This window comes from Martes martes (assembly GCF_963455335.1).
Source record: "Martes martes genome assembly, chromosome: 14".
Lineage (NCBI taxonomy): Eukaryota > Metazoa > Chordata > Mammalia > Carnivora > Mustelidae > Martes > Martes martes.
In genome coordinates, this window is record NC_137902.1 from 74866219 (window position 1) to 74876494 (window position 10276).

Consider the following 10276-nt stretch of genomic DNA (forward strand, 5'->3'; position numbering starts at 1 on the left):
CTGAGCCACGGCATTGGCCACGTGAAACTTAAGCCAGCCCTGGAGCGTTCCGTGTACTTCCTGTGGCAGTCTGGCCAGTGCCCGTAGCCCACATGGGCTCATAGGCTGGACAACCTTGCTCCAGTTCTTTGCATTACGTATGGTGGCCTTGGTTTGCTCAAAAGTGTCCTATTGAGTGATGCCAGCTTCCCTCTCATGCAGCTTCTCCCCAGTGCAGGCGATTATGTCCCTTGGCAAGGGTGTGGGCCCCTTTCTGCCCTTTCTGCTCATCTGACTCCCCAGAAACAGGCCTTTCTTCCAAGTACCCCAGGATGGCCAAGGATGATCACCCGGGGAAGGCCCCATTTGTTACTGGGCACAAGTTCTCCCAGCCACCGCAGTGCTGAGATCTTGCTTCCGCCAGGCCAAGTCCATGTGACGGTGGGGGACACACAAACTTCCTAGGTGTCTGCCCCAGCTTGGCAGCGTTCAGGGTGGTGATGCGTTCACGAAGAACTTTCTGAGGGCACCACGGCACTGGAACCGACACACTGAAGGTCAGTATCACATCCCCCCACCCCCGGTGAGTTTTCAGTACTCGGCAATCAGATACTATTTTTAGAAGGATCTATCTTATGGACAAAAAGAAAAGAAAAAAAAATCTTAAACTCTACTCAGAGGTGGTTTTGAAGGTTGTTTTGTTTATTTCCTTACTCTGAGGCTGTTGTAGTGCACTGTGGAATAGATCGTATCAACATCAGCATCACTTAGACATTCCGGATCAGGAGAAAAAATTCATAATTAGATTAAGTAAAAATCTTAAAAACTTGAATTTGTAAGATGAACTCATGACCTATTTTATCTTTAAAATATACACACAGTGTTGGGGGCACCTGGGTGGCTCAGTGGGTTAAGCCTCTGCCTTTGGTTCAGGTCATGATCTCAGGATCCTAGGATCGAGCCCCGCATCCGGCTCTCTGCTCAGCAGGGAGCCTGCTTCCCCCTCTCTCTCTGCCTGCCTCTCTGCCTACTTGTGATCTCTCTCTATGTCAAATAAATAAATAAAATCATTAAAATATATATATACACACAGTGCCAATGTCACTTCCCTGGTTTTGACTCTGTACTATAGTCATTTGGAATTAGCCATCGTGGGGTGGTGGGGGGAGTAGAGGGAAAGGCATACAAGTCTCTTCCTACAACTTCCTGTGAGCCTGTAACAATTTCAAAATAAGTCTGAAATGTCAAAAAGGCAATGATAAAAATTCAGTTAGTACTTGAAAATGTTGGAATAGGCCAAACTGGGGGTCAAGGTGGACTGAGAGGACACGTGAGGAGCCGAAGATGTGAAATCCATCAAACCATTCACAACAAAAGATTTCTGTGTCTTTGAGTTCTTCTCCACAGATGTGATTGCAAATACATGGGAATAATCCCAACATCCAAGAACGTGCTTTTCATGTAGTGGTCCAGACACTCAAAATTCCATTCTTCTTCCATGCTGTCCTGTGGACCGGGAAGACTGTGGAGTTAATTGTCCACTGTGCAGGTGGGGAAATAAGGCACAGAGTAATGAAGACACTGAATCTGGGCCACACAGAACAGGAGGCAGGTCTGGGATGGAGTCCCAGGTCCCTCAGAGAATCTCAGTTATATAGTAGATTGCAGGGATCATCTAGGCCCTGCTTCCTGCCCAGGTCTACATCAAAATCACCCTGGATTTCTATTTAACGCAGACATGGAAGTGGGGGTCCATTCCCAGACATGTATTCAACTGGCCTGGAACGGGGCTTCGTTAGCATTATTCCTTTTCTTTCTTTTTTTTTTTTCCCAAAGATTTTTAAATTTCTTTTTGTGAGAGTGAGCGAGAGAGAGAGAGAGAGAAAGAGAGCACAAGGAGGGGGAGGGGCAGAGGGAGAAACAGGCTCCCAAGAGGGAGAAACAGAGAGCCCAATGCAGGACTCGATCCTAGGACCCTGGGATCATGACCTGAGCTGAAGACAGACACTTAACCCACTGAGCCACCCAGGCAGCCTAGTTAGCATTCTTTTTTTTTTTTTTTCAAGATTTTATTTATTTATTTGACAGAGATCACAAGTAGGCAGAGAGGCAGGCAGAGAGGGAGAGAGAAGGAGCAGAGAGCCTGACGCGGGGCTCAATCCCAGGACCCTGGGGTCATGACCTGAGCCAAAGGCAGAGGCTTTAACCCACTGAGCCACCCAGGTGCCCCCCGATTAGCATTCTTCTTAAAACTCCATAGTTGCTTCTAGCGTGCAGGGAGGGCTGAGATCCAATCATCTATTCCAAATCCCTGTTTACCAGCAGAGGAGCCTGAGGTGAAGCGACTCATCCCAACTGGTCAGTCACTCAGGGACCTAGTTCGAGACTCCTGGTAATGGACTCACCACCTAGTGATGAAATTTCATTTTCTGGAAGTTTTGTTTTCTCCAGCTCTCGTTTTCTTTCTCAACTGTAAACACACACACACACACACACACACACACACACACACTCACGGGCATGTATGCGTGTGTCCTTTGTTGGCTGTTTCCTCTCCACTCTCTCTAATGTCACTCATGGGCAAGAGTCTGAAAATCTGTTCACTCTGAGCCAAAGCCTCTTAGAACTGGGACTGCTGCCAAACTCACAATAATGACAAACATTCTGTGTGCTTCTCTGCATGCTATCCGATGCATTTGGAAAATTACAAACCCAATTGCTTTTCTTTGCAAGAATTCCAAAGACACTTGTTTCCCAAAACAGGAGAGCTTTTCTAATTCGTGTGTTTTGGTATTTGCTTATGGCCTGAGCATTTGTCAAAACACATGGATAAACCCATCTCAGGTATTGAGAAGTATATATTTGCACAGAACTTTCTGGCTAGTTCAGGATGCCTCCCTCTGAAGCTTAGATGGGCGGTGAGCTGGGCACTCTTATGTCAAACCACAACACTCTGATCTTAACTCCTGCCCAAGTGTTCAGGGATTAAAGGGCTTTCTTGGTATTTGGCTCATTTCCTTCATTCCTGAACCCGGTGGCTTGTTTATTTCTGTCAGACTGAAAGCAAAAGTAACCACCAGAATCCTGACCATTTCAGTAAAAGTGGGGTTTTATATATTACAGTTGATTCCTTCTATAGTTAGGAGGCTAAGTGACAATGGGGCTGCCTCCTTTAATCCTTCCTTCCCTACACAGCCATCTAGAATCCAGTCACCAACCTCCATGACAGGCAACAGTGGGCTGAAGCTCTCCTGTAGGGTGTGAGGCAGATCGGGGTCCAAACACTGGCCAGTCACTGAGTTTTCACACCACTCAGAACACCCCTCAATACAGTGCCAAGTTGGGACGCCTGGGTGGCTCAGCTGGTTAAGCGGCTGCCTTCGGCTCAGGTCATGATCCCAGCGTCCTGGGATCGAGTCCCACGTCGGGCTCCTTGCTCCGCAGGGAGCCTGCTTCTCCCTCTGCCACTCTGTCTGCCTGTGCTCGCTCTCTCTCTCTCTCTCTCTGACAAATAAATAAATAAAATCTTTTTAAAAAATTTTAAAAAATTAAAAAAAAATACAGTGCCAGGTCCACAGCCATTGGTAATCTAATTTCATTCAACTCCGTACTCACATGGAGACCCCACAAGATACTGCACACAGTCCCTATCCCTTGACTGTGAATGGTGAAGCTGTGGACGAAAGGCATCAAAACCTTCCATCTCTTACCTCAGTTCTCTATTCTGTTATCTCAACCACTTCCTGTTCTTCTCTCTCAATAAGCTGCTTCTGTTTTTATTATTTTCAGGTCACATGAAAAAACATGGCTGACACTGCTGCCCAAATGCCTATGTTAAAGGTCCGACATCCCCAGATTTAGCTTTCCAAGGAAGCAAGTCTAACTGTGTCCTCTTAACAAAAAAATTTCTTAAGGTTTTATTTATTTATGAGAGAGAGGGAGAGAGTGAGTGAGCCTGAATCAGGGGGAAGGGCAGAGGGTTAAGCAAACTCCCAGCTAAGCAGGGAGCTGGACGCAGGGCTCAATCTGAGGACCCCAGGATCATGACCTGAGCTGAAAGCAAAGGCTTAACAGACTGAGCCACCCAGGTGCCCTTCCTCTTAACAAATTCCAAGGGGATGGGAGGAGGGAGGTATTTATCCATCATAGGAAGGCTCATTTCTGGCATGGCACGGCCCACAGAGGAGAAAAAGAGGTGTATGCAGGAGTTGTGGTCCTAGGGACAGTGGCCACATTTGAGCAACAGGGAGACTCAGGGAAGTGGATCTTGGGCTTTGTCCTTAGCCAGCTGTATCAGCCGGTCAGCTGAGGAAAGGTGTTCAGGAGGGAAGGCTTGGCCAATCATTTCCAGTCTCTGAGCTACCATCAGAATATTTTGGGGTGGGGCGCCTGGGTGGCTCAGTGGGTTAAGGCCTCTGCCTTCAGCTCGGGTCATGATCCCAGGGTCCTGGGATCAAGCCCCGCATCGGGCTCTCTGCTCGGCGGGGAGCCTGCTTCCTCCTCTCTCTCTGCCTGCTTCTCTGCCTACTTGTGATCTCTGTCTGTCAAATAAATAAATAAAATCTTTACAAAAAAAAAAAAGAATATTCTGGGGAAGAAACAGCAAAAAGGAATAAAATACATGACACAAATAGTTTGAAGATGCTGAATAAATTAAGACTATGATTAATAGCATAAAAATTTGCAATCCCGAGTCCTGTAGGAAGTCAGCTTAAAATAAATTAAAATCACACCATTTTGATGTAAAATGTGAATGTCTCTTTAAGGATTTAACTCATCTGAGGAATTTAGGGGTTCTGCTTCTACCTGTGAAGAAGTGTTTATCCTCGTACAACATGAAGTGTTAGCAATGGCACAGACCCTTACCTGAGCTACAGATAAACAGTCCAATGCTATTCCATTATCAAGGATCACTTGGGCTAGGGAATCTAAAGACTTTTGCTGGGTCTTAATGATTCAGGCAGTGGAGTGAGCTCTTCTGTTAACAGCTCTCGTGATGTTTTTCATCATAACTTCTAGGTCAGCCCTGTCTACACCAAGCCATGAATTTATGATTCCGAGGTATGGATTAAACTGATCCCCAGAATATCTGGAAGGAAGGTCACAGCCTTGGCTATGACCACAGCTGTTGTCTTCACATTCAAAAAGTTCCTCTTCAGGGTAACCATCTATTATTGATAGAGCCCTTTTCCTTCTTGAGTGAGATTCAGGATTAGTGGTTGTAGCTATTTTGAGAAAGTTAAAGAGGATGTTAAATGCCAAACACACACACACACACACACAGGCACACACAAAACAAACAAACAAACAAACAAAAAAACACGAAAACACATGCCACCAAGGCCTTCTAATTATCAAGACATTCATAAACCCAAGACTGGCGATCATATCCACAATCAAAAATGTACCCCTTTGGTGCATACATCAAACCAGTCTAGAGTCATTAACAGGCAATGAAGGGAGCTGAGCTCAAGCTAGGGGTCAGTTTGGGGGAGTGGCCCACAAGTTTCATTGGGATGGCAAGCTTAGGGATGGGCAGCCATAGGAGGTTGGACATACGTAAAGATAGGGAGGGAAAAACAATAGGTATACAGATACCTTTAAGATTTATTTACCACCAATGAAGAAGGCCTACTGAGTGTAAAACAGCAAAAATCATAAGGATTCCTATACAAAGAAATAATAGTCTAAAGATCTCTTGAGATTAGGAACTTCCATTAAAGTTTGACAGTTATGAAAGAGTTATTGTACTGGTTTGGTCCTGACTCTTGGGAGAGTATATTCAGATGTCATCCACTTCTTTTTCTGGGATGTGGTCAGCTTGAGGTTTTCTCTTTTTTTTTTTTTTTTATTTTGTTTATTTATTTGACAGAGAGAGATCACAAGTAGGCAGAGAGGCAGGCAGAGAGGCAGACAGAGAGAGGGGGAAGCAGGCTCCCTGCTGAGCAGAGAGCTGGATGCAGGGCTCGATGCCAGGATCCTGAGATCATGATCTAAGCCAAAGGCAGAGGCTTTAACCCACTGAGCCACCCAGGCACCCCAGCTTGAGGTTTTCAATTGATTTGATCAACCAGTTGGATGTTGGAGCCTTTTTAGAATGAGAAACGTGAATTCATGAGTCAGTGCCTTCTAATTTTGTGCCGCTGGATGAAGTCTTTGCGGAGATGTCTTCTCCAATAAACCACGTCTCCAGATTGAAGGCTATGATGTTCAATATCTTCATCTCCAAGGGGAACAATGAGGAAAGGCTATTCTACCAAAGTAGGATTATCCTCTATGGATTTGATTAAGCTTTTGTAAAATTGAAGCATATCCCTTTTTATCAGCTGTGGATCAAAAGAAGCAAAGCAAGCTACATTAAGTGTCCTGCTACAAGAACAGTCTCTCATTTAGCTGCTGTCAGAATGTTAGGAATTGGGGCACCTGGGTGGCTCAGTGGGTTAAAGCTTCTGCCCTCAGCTCAGGTCATGATCTCAGGGTCCTGGGATTGAGCCCCGCATCGGGCTCTCTGCTCAGCAGGGAGCCTGCTTCCCCCCTCTCTCTCTGCTTGCCTCTCTGCCTACTTGTGATCTCTGACTGTCAAATAAATAAATAAAATCTTTAAAAAAAAAGAATGTTAGGAATTTCATATAATTTTTTTGGACATTACATTAACATACTCCATGCAAATATAACATAAAGAAGGTTTAGCATTACTATTTTCTTTTTTCAAAGTAGGCTCCACACCCAGCATGGAGTCCAGTGCAGGGCTTGAACTCATGACCCTAAGATCAAGACCTGAGCTGAGATCAAGAATCAGATGCTTAACCAATGGAGCCACCCAGGTGCCAAGGAATACTTTTTGACAATGCTTCCCATGTAATTTAACATATCAGATAAGACTAATTAATTTAATAGATCATTGTCATGCTCCAGGGACTTCTTGGGAAAAAAAAAAAAAAATCCTAAGGGGAGCCTGGGTGGCTCAATTGGCTAAGCTGCTACCTTTGGCACCCGTCGTGAACCCAGGGTCCTGGAATCAAGCCCTGCATTGGGCTCCCTGCTGAGCAGTGAGCCTGCTTCTCCCTCTCCCTCTGCCAGCTGCTCTGCCTACTTGTGCTCTCTCTGTGTCAAATAAATAAATAAAATCTTTAAAAAAAAAAATCCCAAAGGCATCTGGGTGGCTCAGTGGATTAAGCCTCTGTCTTCAGCTCAGGTCATGATCCCAGGGTCCTGGAATTAAGCCCCACATCGGGCTCTCTGCACAGCAGGGAGCCTGCTTCCTCCTCTCTCTCTCTCTCTCTCTCTCTCTCTGCCTGCCTCTATGCCTACTCGTGATCTCTGTTAAAGAAATAAAATCTTTTTTAAAAAAATCCCAAAGTTTCTTCCAGGCCAACAAGACTTCATTTAGAATTTGATTTGGGGAGGTTTATAAATAATATCAGAAGGTTTGGACACATGGCTAAATAGGATCACAGAAAATTATGAAATGTTACTTATCGATTCAACCAAAGTGACAAAAGGATTCTATGGACAATCTTGAAGAAGAAAAAGGAGCAGGGGAGGAGGAGGGGGAGCGGGGACAAGAAAAGGAGGAAGGAGAGGAAGAAGCAGAAGCAGAAGCAGAAGAAGGAGGAGGAGGAGGAGGAGGAGGTGATTATATAGTTGCAAAAGCCTTACCTCTTTTTGAGGAGAGAAGACTTAAATTTTTCTAAGTAATCAACGAGGTAATAAAGATGAAACCCAGAATCATTGCTTCCCAGGCAGATTACATTAGGGATAAAGAAACGTTGCTTACAGTTTCTTACTAAGAACAGACCTGCAGGGGCGCTTGGGTGGCTCCGCTGGTTACGAGTCCAACTTTTGATTTCAGCTCAGGTCATGATCTCAGGCTCGTGAGATCAAGCCCCACACTGGTTGCTTGTGCTCAGCATGGAATCTGCTAGAGAGTCTCCTTCTCCCTCTCCCCCTCCCCCGACTCATGTGTGTATGCATCCTCTCTCTCTCTCAAATAAAGTCTTTAAAAAAAAAGAACAGACCTACAATCTAAGAAAATGTTGTTCTTGGTAGTTTTACTTTTACATATATTAATTAGAATTTTTAACTCTTAGAATTCTTATTTCCTAGTGAAAACTAAGAAAGCAACAATCCTGGCCTGGAAAATTTATAAACACATTTCATAACTTCTAGAAGTATAGTCCTCCTCATAGTAATTTTAATTATTTTGTCATAAAACCTATTTATTGGGGTGCCTGGGTGGTTCAGTGGGTTAAAGCCCACTGAGCCTTCGGCTCAGGTCATGATCCCAGGGTCCTGGGATCGAGCCCTGCATCGGGCTTTCTGCTCAGCGGGAAGCCTGCTTCCTCCTCTCTCTCTGCCTGCCTCTCTGCCTGCTTGTGATCTCTGTCTGTCAAATAAAAACAAAAAAAACCCTATTTATTAATAGTCCTAAATATATATAAAGTCTACATATATATATATACACACACACACACAATCTCTCTGTAAAAATTAAAAACCAAAAGAAAATAAACTTACATAGAGAGATTATATATATAGCAAAAATTAAAAAGCCAAAAGCAAATAAATTTATGCTTAGCAATCAATGTCTCAATGTATTATCCTATTAAGAAATGACTTAATGGGCTCTCTGCTCAGCAGGGAACCTGCTCCCCCCTCTCTCTCTCTGCCTACCTCTCTGCCTACTTGTGATCTCTGTCTGTCAAATAAATAAATAAAATCTTAAAAAAAAAAAAAGACTTAAAATTTAATGATTACATCATCTAATTTAACTCAGCAAAACTCTAAGGTTTTAAGTTACCAAAAAAGACTTGGGGACACTATTTCTGAAGACATTACTATTGTTGGGAGATTAATTTATAAACTTTATCTTACATCTATTTAATTCACTTGTTCTTAATAATTATGTTTATATGAGTCATGAACATTTCACAAGACATTAAACAGCTAACTGTTATCTTTAACATATCTTTCTTGCTGACAAATTCTGTAACAGAGGTAATATGACCTTGTATGATTAGTAAACCCAGGTAGAAGAAGTTGTTTATCTGTATTACATCTAATGCTGGTAACTCTGAAAACGTGCCACTTTTAGTTAAATTCAGTTAGTTTTTATTTATTAAAGATTTACCGTAGGGGCATCTGGGTGGCTCAGTCGGTTAAGTGTCTGACTTTGTCCCGGTTTCCCTCATTTTGTGCTCTCTCTCTCTCAAATAAATAAAATCTTAAAAAAAAAAAAAAAAGATGAACCTTAGGGGACATGAACTTGAAAATTATTTGGATTAATTGCTATTATATTTTTGAGAGTTGTTATGAATACTAAATCTATATAAGCACTTAATATTCTTTTTTTAAGATTTTATTTTTATTTATTTGACAGACAGAGATCACAAGTAGGCAGAGAGGCAGGTGGGGGGGGTGGGGGGTGGGAAGCAGGCTCCCCGCTGAGCAGAGAGCCCAATGCAGGTCTTGATCCCAGGACCCCGGGATCATGACCTGAGCCGAAGGCAGAGGCTTAATCCATTGAGCCACCGTGGCACCCCTTAATATTCTTTTTTAAAAAGATTTATTCATTTGTTTGTTTTAGAGAGAGAGGGAGCACGAGCAGGAGGGGCAGAGGAAGGAAAGAGAATCTCAAGCAGACTTGAGATTCAATGCGCAGGGAGCCCGACGTGGGGCTCCATCTCACCACTCTGAGATCACAACCTGAGCCCAAACCAAGAGCTGTATGCTTACCCAACTGCACCACCAGGTGCCCTAGCATCTATTATTCTATAAGCCAATTAATCAGAGCCACAGGCACCTAGAGAACTTGATGGAACTGGACAGGGCTCCTGCCAGCTCTGAGAGTCAGGTCTGAGAAAAAGAACACTTTAGACCACCAACCTAGACAGCATTAAGGTCTAGTGTGTTCTGTTTGAAGTCTCAAGATGCTAGCACAGACATTCTCCCTGTTCCAATGAACAAGGAAGAGGTTGGACACAGGCCCTTACTGTCACTGGCCATTCTCAGGAAGGGTATGCAAGACAATGGCAGAGTAGAATTAGTGAAACATAACCTCTTGGATAAGTGCAGCAAGTCTGGGTTGAGACTCCAGTTTGGAGATATATATGCAGAATTTTATACCATGAAAGGGACACTTTCTTTCCAGATGAGCCCACAGAGGCACAGATCTGGGGCATGAGTTGGCAAGTTTGCACAAGCCGATGTTCACAGGCATCCCCGGCTCTGGGCTCCGTGGACTCTACACGCCCGGCATCATCCCCCTGCCCACTCCCCACAAGGCCATGTGGAGCCT